A 7,942-nucleotide genomic window follows, 5' to 3' on the forward strand; every position below is an offset into this window, starting at 1 on the left:
ATTTAAGTTATTTTCGCAAGTGGACTTTATATATGGGAGCTATTGTAGATCGATGCAGATCTAGATTGGTAAAATGATATCTATGGATGGATCATTATATTTACATTTACAAAATATGTGGTCATTCCGATATTTTTTGAGGAATTATTAAGGATAAATCCATTTCCTGGAATATTTTCCTTTGTATGGGGGCTATGGGAAATTTTGAATCGATTGTTTTGATTTTGAACATACCAGTTTTTACCAGTCAAAATTACGTTCACGGTGGTCTAGTGCTTTGTTGGTTTATTATGTCCAAATTTAAAATACGGTTATTATATCACTTATGGTAATAGAACTGACATGATTACTTAAAGGTAAGGACGACAGTCTAGTTTGCTTTTTCACTAGATTTTACAAAAATTAAAATTGTATATTTGTTTCATTCCACTGAAAGCTGTTTCTCAGACGCCGTTTACAGTTTTAGCATTTGACGACGCCGTCAATTACTACTTTTGTCGGCGTTGTTCTCTGGCACGCAGTCAAAGAGAAGCAACTGATAAAAGAAGACGAGTGTAAAGCGAAAAAGTGAAAAAATTTGCACTTTTTCACAAGAATTTCATTGAGATTTTTGTGCTGCCGGTAGAGCAGTAAAAAAAGAAAATATTTCAACAGATTTTGTAACTGCAACAATAAGAAAAGTTTATAAAACTAAAGAAAACTAATTAATAAAATAATTTTCAATTGGAAAACGTGAAAAACAACAAGTTTAAACGAAAACTAAACAACGTGGTTGAAAAAAAAGGAAAAGTACGAATGACGAGAAAATCATATAGAAAAAAAATTATGCAAAAAAAAGTAATTTCGTTGACAAGTGTGTGACAACGGAATTTAAGTAAATTTTAAAGAACAAATTTGCGAACAAAGAAAAAAAACGGCTGGAAATTTAAGATAAAATTATAAATTTTAAGCATAAAAAGTTAAATATACAACAATAACGTAATATTTTAAAGCAAAAGGATAAGAAAAACTAAAAAGAAAGTTTAATAATGAAGACAGCTGTTTGATAGAAACAAAAGAAAAAAATAGGAATCATCAAAAAAAGAAGAAACCTTCAGCTTTTTTTCCAACATTTTCTTTTAGAATTTTTTGCCATTTGTGGGGAAAAGGCTTAAAAAAAGAACAAACAACAACAACAATAAGAAATCATAAAAGCAGCAGTTTTTAAATAAAGAAATAAAAGTAAAACGTAAAAAATAACTAAAAAAACAAGAACAACAAAGTCAGACATTAAAGAAGAGCAAAAAAAAAAAAAAAGCATAAAAAATTTGCAAAAATATAAAAACACAAAAAGAAACAAGACTACGAAATAAACAACAAAACAAACTACAGCAACAATTACATCAACTGACCCAAAATAACAAAAACAACAACAATAATAAAGCAACCAGCAAAACAAAAACAACAAAAAAACCAAAATGCTTAAATTGCTAAGTTAATTTTTTGTCTTTTTAAACAACATTCAACCAAAAATTTTTAAATATTTTATTTTTTCTGTTCTTTATTTTGTTAATTATTAATTTCTTTTCGGTTTTTCTTTTTTTGGTAAATTTTTATTATTTTTTTGCATTAACAATTTCTTTTGTATTTGTTTTGTGGTTTATTTACATTTGAAATAAAGCAACACCCCAACAATAACAGAAACAACAAACTTTTTTCACTTTATCTGACCCCCCCGCAAATCCCATACAATATTTCTCTTGAACAAAATCAATCAGTTATTGTTTTTGTTTTGACATATAAAAGAGTTTTACAAAAACAAACTAGAAATAATCTCCCTTGTTTCTTTTTTAAGATTTGTGCGTAAAATGTCTGTCTGATTGTTTGTCGTTTTATCAACTGTGTCTGTTATTAACGTCTGTCTGAATGTCATCTAACAGTGTGGGTTTAGTGATTAATTCATTATTGTTTATATTTTAATTAAATATATTATTATTATAATTATTAGTTTTGTTTTTGCCATCACTTCATTTTGTTGTTTATTTTTGTATTTCGTATAAAATTTTTATTTAAATTTAAAAAATAAAACACTACCCAGCAAAACAACAACATAATAAATTAATAATAACAATAAATATTAATAGTTTTAACCAGCAATTATAAAATAATAATAGTGAACGCCCGCCGTTTTAGAGTCCTCCTTTTTAAACAAATAATAATCGATATAACAAATAAAAAAGCTTAAATTTAATTTATTAAATCTACAGCCACAATAATAAATAATAATATAAATTATTAGCAGCTTTAAGCAGCACTTAATTTTCTCTAAGGATTTTTAGAACGCCAAGCGCAACGTTTTCTACTACCACAACAGTACGCCCCGCTCCCACCAACTTGTCTTAAATTTGTGCTTTTTTTTTCTGGACTTTGTCTTTGAGATAAACTTCTTCGTATTTTTTATAAAGAAACACTTACTTTTTTTTAACAAATAAACAAGGTAAATATTAAAAATTGTATTTTTAAATATTATAATTTTATATTAGAACTGTTATTGCAATGAAATTTAGCACAGACAAATATTATAGCTACAGTACAAATCTACAGTACAAATCTATCCAGCCCATTTTGTCGGGATCGGTCCACATTTGCTCCTATCACGCATATAAAGCCTCTTTCAGAAATAAGTTTTTCGTCAATAAATTGCTTAAATAAAACTGAATCAATGTAATATTCAAGATAAATGCTTTATTATGAAAAATATATCACATTTAATATTCACAACTGGGTATCATATGGATGGCCAAGACCGACTATACTTTCTTACTTGTTTTAAATTAAAATTTTGCGAATTTGTAAAGTATATCTTTATAGGAATATGTCAGTGTTTAGTTAATTAGTTAGTTAGTTAGTTAGTTAGTTAGTTAGTTAGTTAGTTAGTTAGTTAGTTAGTTAGTTAGTTAGTTAGTTAGTTAGTAGTTAGTTAGTTAGTTAGTTAGTTAGTAGTTAGTTAGTTAGTTAGTTAGTTAGTTAGTTAGTTAGTTAGTAGTTAGTTAGTTAGGTTAGTTAGTTAGTTAGTTAGTTAGTTAGTTAGTTAGTTAGTTAGTTAGTTAGTTAGTTAGTTAGTTAGTTAGTTAGTTAGTTAGTTAGTTAGTTAGTTAGTTAGTTAGTTAGTTAGTTAGTTAGTTAGTTAGTTAGTTAGTTAGTTAGTTAGTTAGTTAGTTAGTTAGTTAGTTAGTTAGTTAGTTAGTTAGTTAGTTAGTTAGTTAGTTAGTTAGTTAGTTAGTTAGTTAGTTAGTTAGTTAGTTAGTTAGGTTAGTTAGTTAGTTAGTTAGTTAGTTAGTTAGTTAGTTAGTAGTTAGTTAGTTAGTTAGTTAGTAGTTAGTTAGTAGTTAGTTAGTTAGTAGTTAGTTAGTTAGTTAGTTAGTTAGTTAGTTAGTTAGTTAGTTAGTTAGTTAGTTAGTTAGTTAGTTAGTTAGTTAGTTAGTTAGTTACTTAGTTAGTTAGTTAGTTACTTAGTTAGTTAGTAGTTAGTTGTTGTTTGTTTGTTGTTGTTTGTGTTTGTTTGTTGTTTGTTTGTTTGTTTGTTTGTTTGTTTGTTTGTTTGTTTGTTTGTTTGTTTGTTTGTTTGTTTGTTTGTTTGTTTGTTGTTTGTTTGTTTGTTTGTTTGTTTGTTTGTTTGTTGTTTGTTTGTTTGTTTGTTTGTTTGTTTGTTGTTTGTTTGTTTGTTTGTTTGTTGTTTGTTTGTTTGTTTGTTTGTTTGTTTGTTTGTTTGTTTGTTTGTTTGTTTGTTTGTTTGTTTGTTTGTTTGTTTGTTTGTTTGTTTGTTTGTTTGTTTGTTTGTTTGTTGTTTGTTTGTTTGTTTGTTTGTTTGTTTGTTGTTTGTTTGTTTGTTTGTTTGTTTGTTTGTTTGTTTGTTTGTTTGTTAGTTGTTAGTTAGTTAGTTAGTTAGTTAGTTAGTAGTTAGTTAGTTAGTTAGTTAGTTAGTTAGTTAGTTAGTTAGTTAGTTAGTTAGTTAGTTAGTTAGTTAGTTAGTTAGTTAGTTAGTTAGTTAGTTAGTTAGTTAGTTAGTTAGTTAGTTAGTTAGTTAGTTAGTTAGTTAGTTAGTAGTTAGTTAGTTAGTTAGTTAGTTAGTTAGTTAGTTAGTTAGTTAGTTAGTTAGTTAGTTAGTTAGTTAGTTAGTTAGTTAGTTAGTTAGTTAGTTAGTTAGTTAGTAGTTAGTTAGTTAGTTAGTTAGTTAGTTAGTTAGTTAGTTAGTTAGTTAGTTAGTTAGTTAGTTAGTAGTTAGTTAGTTAGTTAGTTAGTTAGTTAGTTAGTTAGTTAGTTAGTTAGTTAGTTAGTTAGTTAGTTAGTTAGTTAGTTAGTTAGTTAGTTAGTTAGTAGTTAGTTAGTTAGTTAGTTAGTTAGTTAGTTAGTTAGTTAGTTAGTTAGTTAGTAGTTAGTTAGTTAGTTAGTTAGTTAGTTAGTTAGTAGTTAGTTAGTTAGTTAGTTAGTTAGTTAGTTAGTTAGTTAGTTAGTTAGTTAGTTAGTTAGTTAGTTAGTTAGTTAGTAGTTAGTTAGTAGTTAGTTAGTTAGTTAGTTAGTTAGTTAGTTAGTTAGTTAGTTAGTTAGTTAGTTAGTTAGTTAGTTAGTTAGTTAGTTAGTTAGTTAGTTAGTTAGTTAGTTAGTTAGTTAGTTAGTTAGTTAGTGTTGACTTGTCCATCATTCACTCATTCGCTTGTCCGTTTACTCCATATTTCACATATTCAAAAACTAACCTATTGACTAATCCCCATACTAGTCCATTGATTAAGTTGTTGACCTATACACAGAATAGTAGACTGACTAGCCTATGGACTAGACTATCGTCTAATCTTTAGACATATTTATAGCTAGTCTATTGATTACTCTTTAGACTTCCCAGTATTGTAAACATTAGTCTATGAAAGTTTTGTTTCTAAAATTATGGACTAAGCTATAGAAAGGATAATTTACTGCTATCTAAAATCCTAGTATATTGTCCTTCAAAATATCAATATTTTGTGTTTTCTGTTCCCTTTCATCTTTACTAATCCTGTTTAAATTGAACCCCATGAGATATCCTTTGAGGTACAAACTAGCAAAGACAATGGCAGTTGGAAAGCTTTATAAACTATGTATATATTTGGAAAAGGTCTAAGATATAGGTAACTTTTTTATGTAAACGTGCTATTATTGCTTTTTATATTGTCCAATAGATAAATCTCACATTTCATAAATGGTCTTAACACCTGCAAACTCTAAGCTAACATTATGTACATTTAATTAACAAACACCTACTACTGCAACACACGTTTTTAGCAATTACATTACGAAAATTACTTTACAATATTATATCAGTGTCTTCAGTATTTAATTGAAAAAAAGTAACTTATATTGTTGTTCGTCTATAATAAAAAGAGGGCTTTGACTGTCAATTATAATCAATAATTCAGAGGCACGTAAAACAAGGTCTATGCAGTGATAAGATTTTAACATACGATGGTATTAAAAAGAAATCAATACAAATTTTTAAACAATTTTTAATATAATTAAATATATAATAATTGCAAATAAGGCTAAAAAAAAAGTAAACAATTAAATTCATAAATTGTTAATGAAAATTAACAAAAAACAAACTACCACCATTACTTAATGAGTTATTGAGCAATAAAAACTATAAAAAGTATTTGTTATGAAAATATTTATTTAATTTAATATTTGATTATTTAAATTATAATTTTTAAATATATTGAATATTATTCAAACATTAGTCTGTATTTGATTTTTATAAAATGTATTCTATTTGCAAAATGATTTGCAAAAAAATTAAAAATTTTTTAAATATTTTCAAAGACTTTAGTATGTTCTTTTAACTGATAACTTAAGTACTCTTTTTGTATGAAATTGCCAGATAAAGTCTATACATTTTTAAATATTACTCACATTATGCTTGAACAACAGAGTTTAAATTCCACTTCTAATGGAAACTACCTAAATGACTAAAAAGAAACTCTTTTGAAATCTTCAGCTGATCAAATTACAATAAAAAAAATAGTACTTTGCTATTTTCGTGTAGACAATATGGAATTATAAATGCAATAATAATCTCACGTGATAATTAAAATGAAATGTAATGAAATTCATTATTTTTCAAAAGCAAAATAATTTAATCGCTTTATGAATAAATAAATAAACAAAATTGTTTTTTTTTTTCTTATTTAAACAATTCAATTATTTTTTTGCATTAAATAGAATTTTGTAGATAATTTTGATAATTTTATCGAAAATTATCTATAAAAAGAGATTTTTTTCGAAACTTATTCTATAAAAAGAGAATTTTATCGAGTATTTTCTAAAAAATTAAAATCTTCTGGAAAATGTTCTAAAAAATGAATTTTCTCGAAAATTTTCAATATGAAATAAGAATTTTGTGGAAAATTTTCTATAAAAAGAGAATTTTCTCTAAAATTGTCTATAAAAAGAGAATTTTCTCGAAAATTGTCTATAAAAAGAGAATTTTCTCGAAAATTGTCTATAAAAATAGAATTTTCTCGAAAATTGTCTATAAAAATAGAATTTTCTCGAAAATTGTCTATAAAAAGAGAATTTTCTCGAAAATTTTCTATAAAAAGAGAATTTTCTCGAAAATTTTCTATAAAAAGAGAATTTTCTCGAAAATTTTCTATAAAAAGAGAATTTTCTCGAAAATTTTCTATAAAAAGAGAATTTTCTCGAAAATTGTCTATAAAAAGAGAATTTTCTCGAAAATTGTCTATAAAAAGAGAATTTTCTCGAAAATGGTCTATAAAAAGAGAATTTTCTCGAAAATTTTCTATAAAAAGAGAATTTTCTCGAAAATTTTCTATTAAAGAGAATTTTCTCGAAAATTTTTTATTAAAAAGAATTTTCTCGAAAATTTTCTATTAAAAGAGAATTTTCTCGAAAATTTTCTATTAAAAAAGAATTTTCTCCAAAATTTTCTATTAAAAGAGAATTTTCTGGAAAATTTTCTATTAAAGAGAATTTTTACGAAAATTTTCTATAAAAAGAGAATTTTTTCGACAATTTTCTATTAAAAGAGAATTTTTTCGACAATTTTCTATTAAAAGAGAATTTTTACGAAAATTTTCCAAAAAAAAAAAAGAGAATTTTCTCGAAAATTTTCCAAATAAAAAAGAGAATTTTCTCGAAAATTTTCGAAAAAAAAAGAGAATTTTCTCGAAAATTTTCCAAAAAAAGAGAATTTTCTCGAAACTTTTCCAAAAAAAAAAGAGAATTTTCTCGAAAATTTTCCAAAAAAAAGAGAATTTTCTCGAAAATTTTCTAAAAAAAAAGAGAATTTTCTCGAAAATTTTCTAAAAAAAAGAGAATTTTGTGGAAAAATTTCTATAAAATGATAACTTTCTTGACATTTTCTATAAAATCAGAATTTTCTTGAAATGTTTCTAGAATTTTCCCGAAAATTTTCTATAAAAAGTGAATTTTCTCGAAAATGTTTTATAAAAAGAGAATTTTATCAAAAATTTTCTATTAAAAGAGAATTTTCTCGAATATTTTATAAATTATACTGTTAGGAAAAATTTTTACAAATGTTCACGTGTGTTCGTTCCTAAGTTTTAAATATAGACCCCTTTAAAAAAAATCTAAATAAAACCGCACACATTTGTTTAATAAATTAACCGTAAATATGACCCATAAACTTAGTAACCTAAAGTCTTTAAAGCAAAATTATCTTTTCTTATTTAAATTATTTTTGTTATAAATATTTATGTAGATATATTTGCAGCACGAGTATGCATAATTTCTTCTATTTATATATTCAGCGCATTCTGCCTTTAGCTATTGTTGCTATTTACAAATTATGTGTGTTTAATAATTAATTAAAATATTAAATTATGTATACAAAAGAAGTCAACACTCTAAGGTTTTAATAATAACTATAAATAGTTTAAAAAAATAACATCAG

At 24.7% G+C, this 7,942-nt stretch overlaps 1 protein-coding gene across 5 annotated transcripts in view; it reads left to right on the plus strand.

Moving 5' to 3' along the window:
• The first annotated feature begins 523 nt into the window (after window positions 1-523).
• LOC119608925 (diphosphoinositol polyphosphate phosphohydrolase 2) overlaps window positions 524-7,942 on the plus strand; it is a 16,484-nt gene continuing 9,065 nt past the window's right edge. The window contains exons 1-3 of one of the 5 annotated variants that reach the window (XM_037963513.1): window positions 524-789; window positions 1,123-1,221; window positions 2,078-2,476. The gene's annotated coding sequence lies outside the window, so the exon portion shown is untranslated. Of the gene's footprint in view, window positions 1,222-2,077; window positions 2,477-7,942 lie in introns of all 5 variants that reach the window. The other 4 variants (XM_037963512.1, XM_037963515.1, XM_037963516.1 and 1 more) reach the window with 4 other exon arrangements.

Source organism: Lucilia sericata, unplaced genomic scaffold (assembly GCF_015586225.1).
Source record: "Lucilia sericata isolate MDLA Ls3-8-SP2 unplaced genomic scaffold, ASM1558622v1 Contig000900F_arrow, whole genome shotgun sequence".
Classification (NCBI taxonomy): Eukaryota; Metazoa; Arthropoda; class Insecta; order Diptera; family Calliphoridae; genus Lucilia; species Lucilia sericata.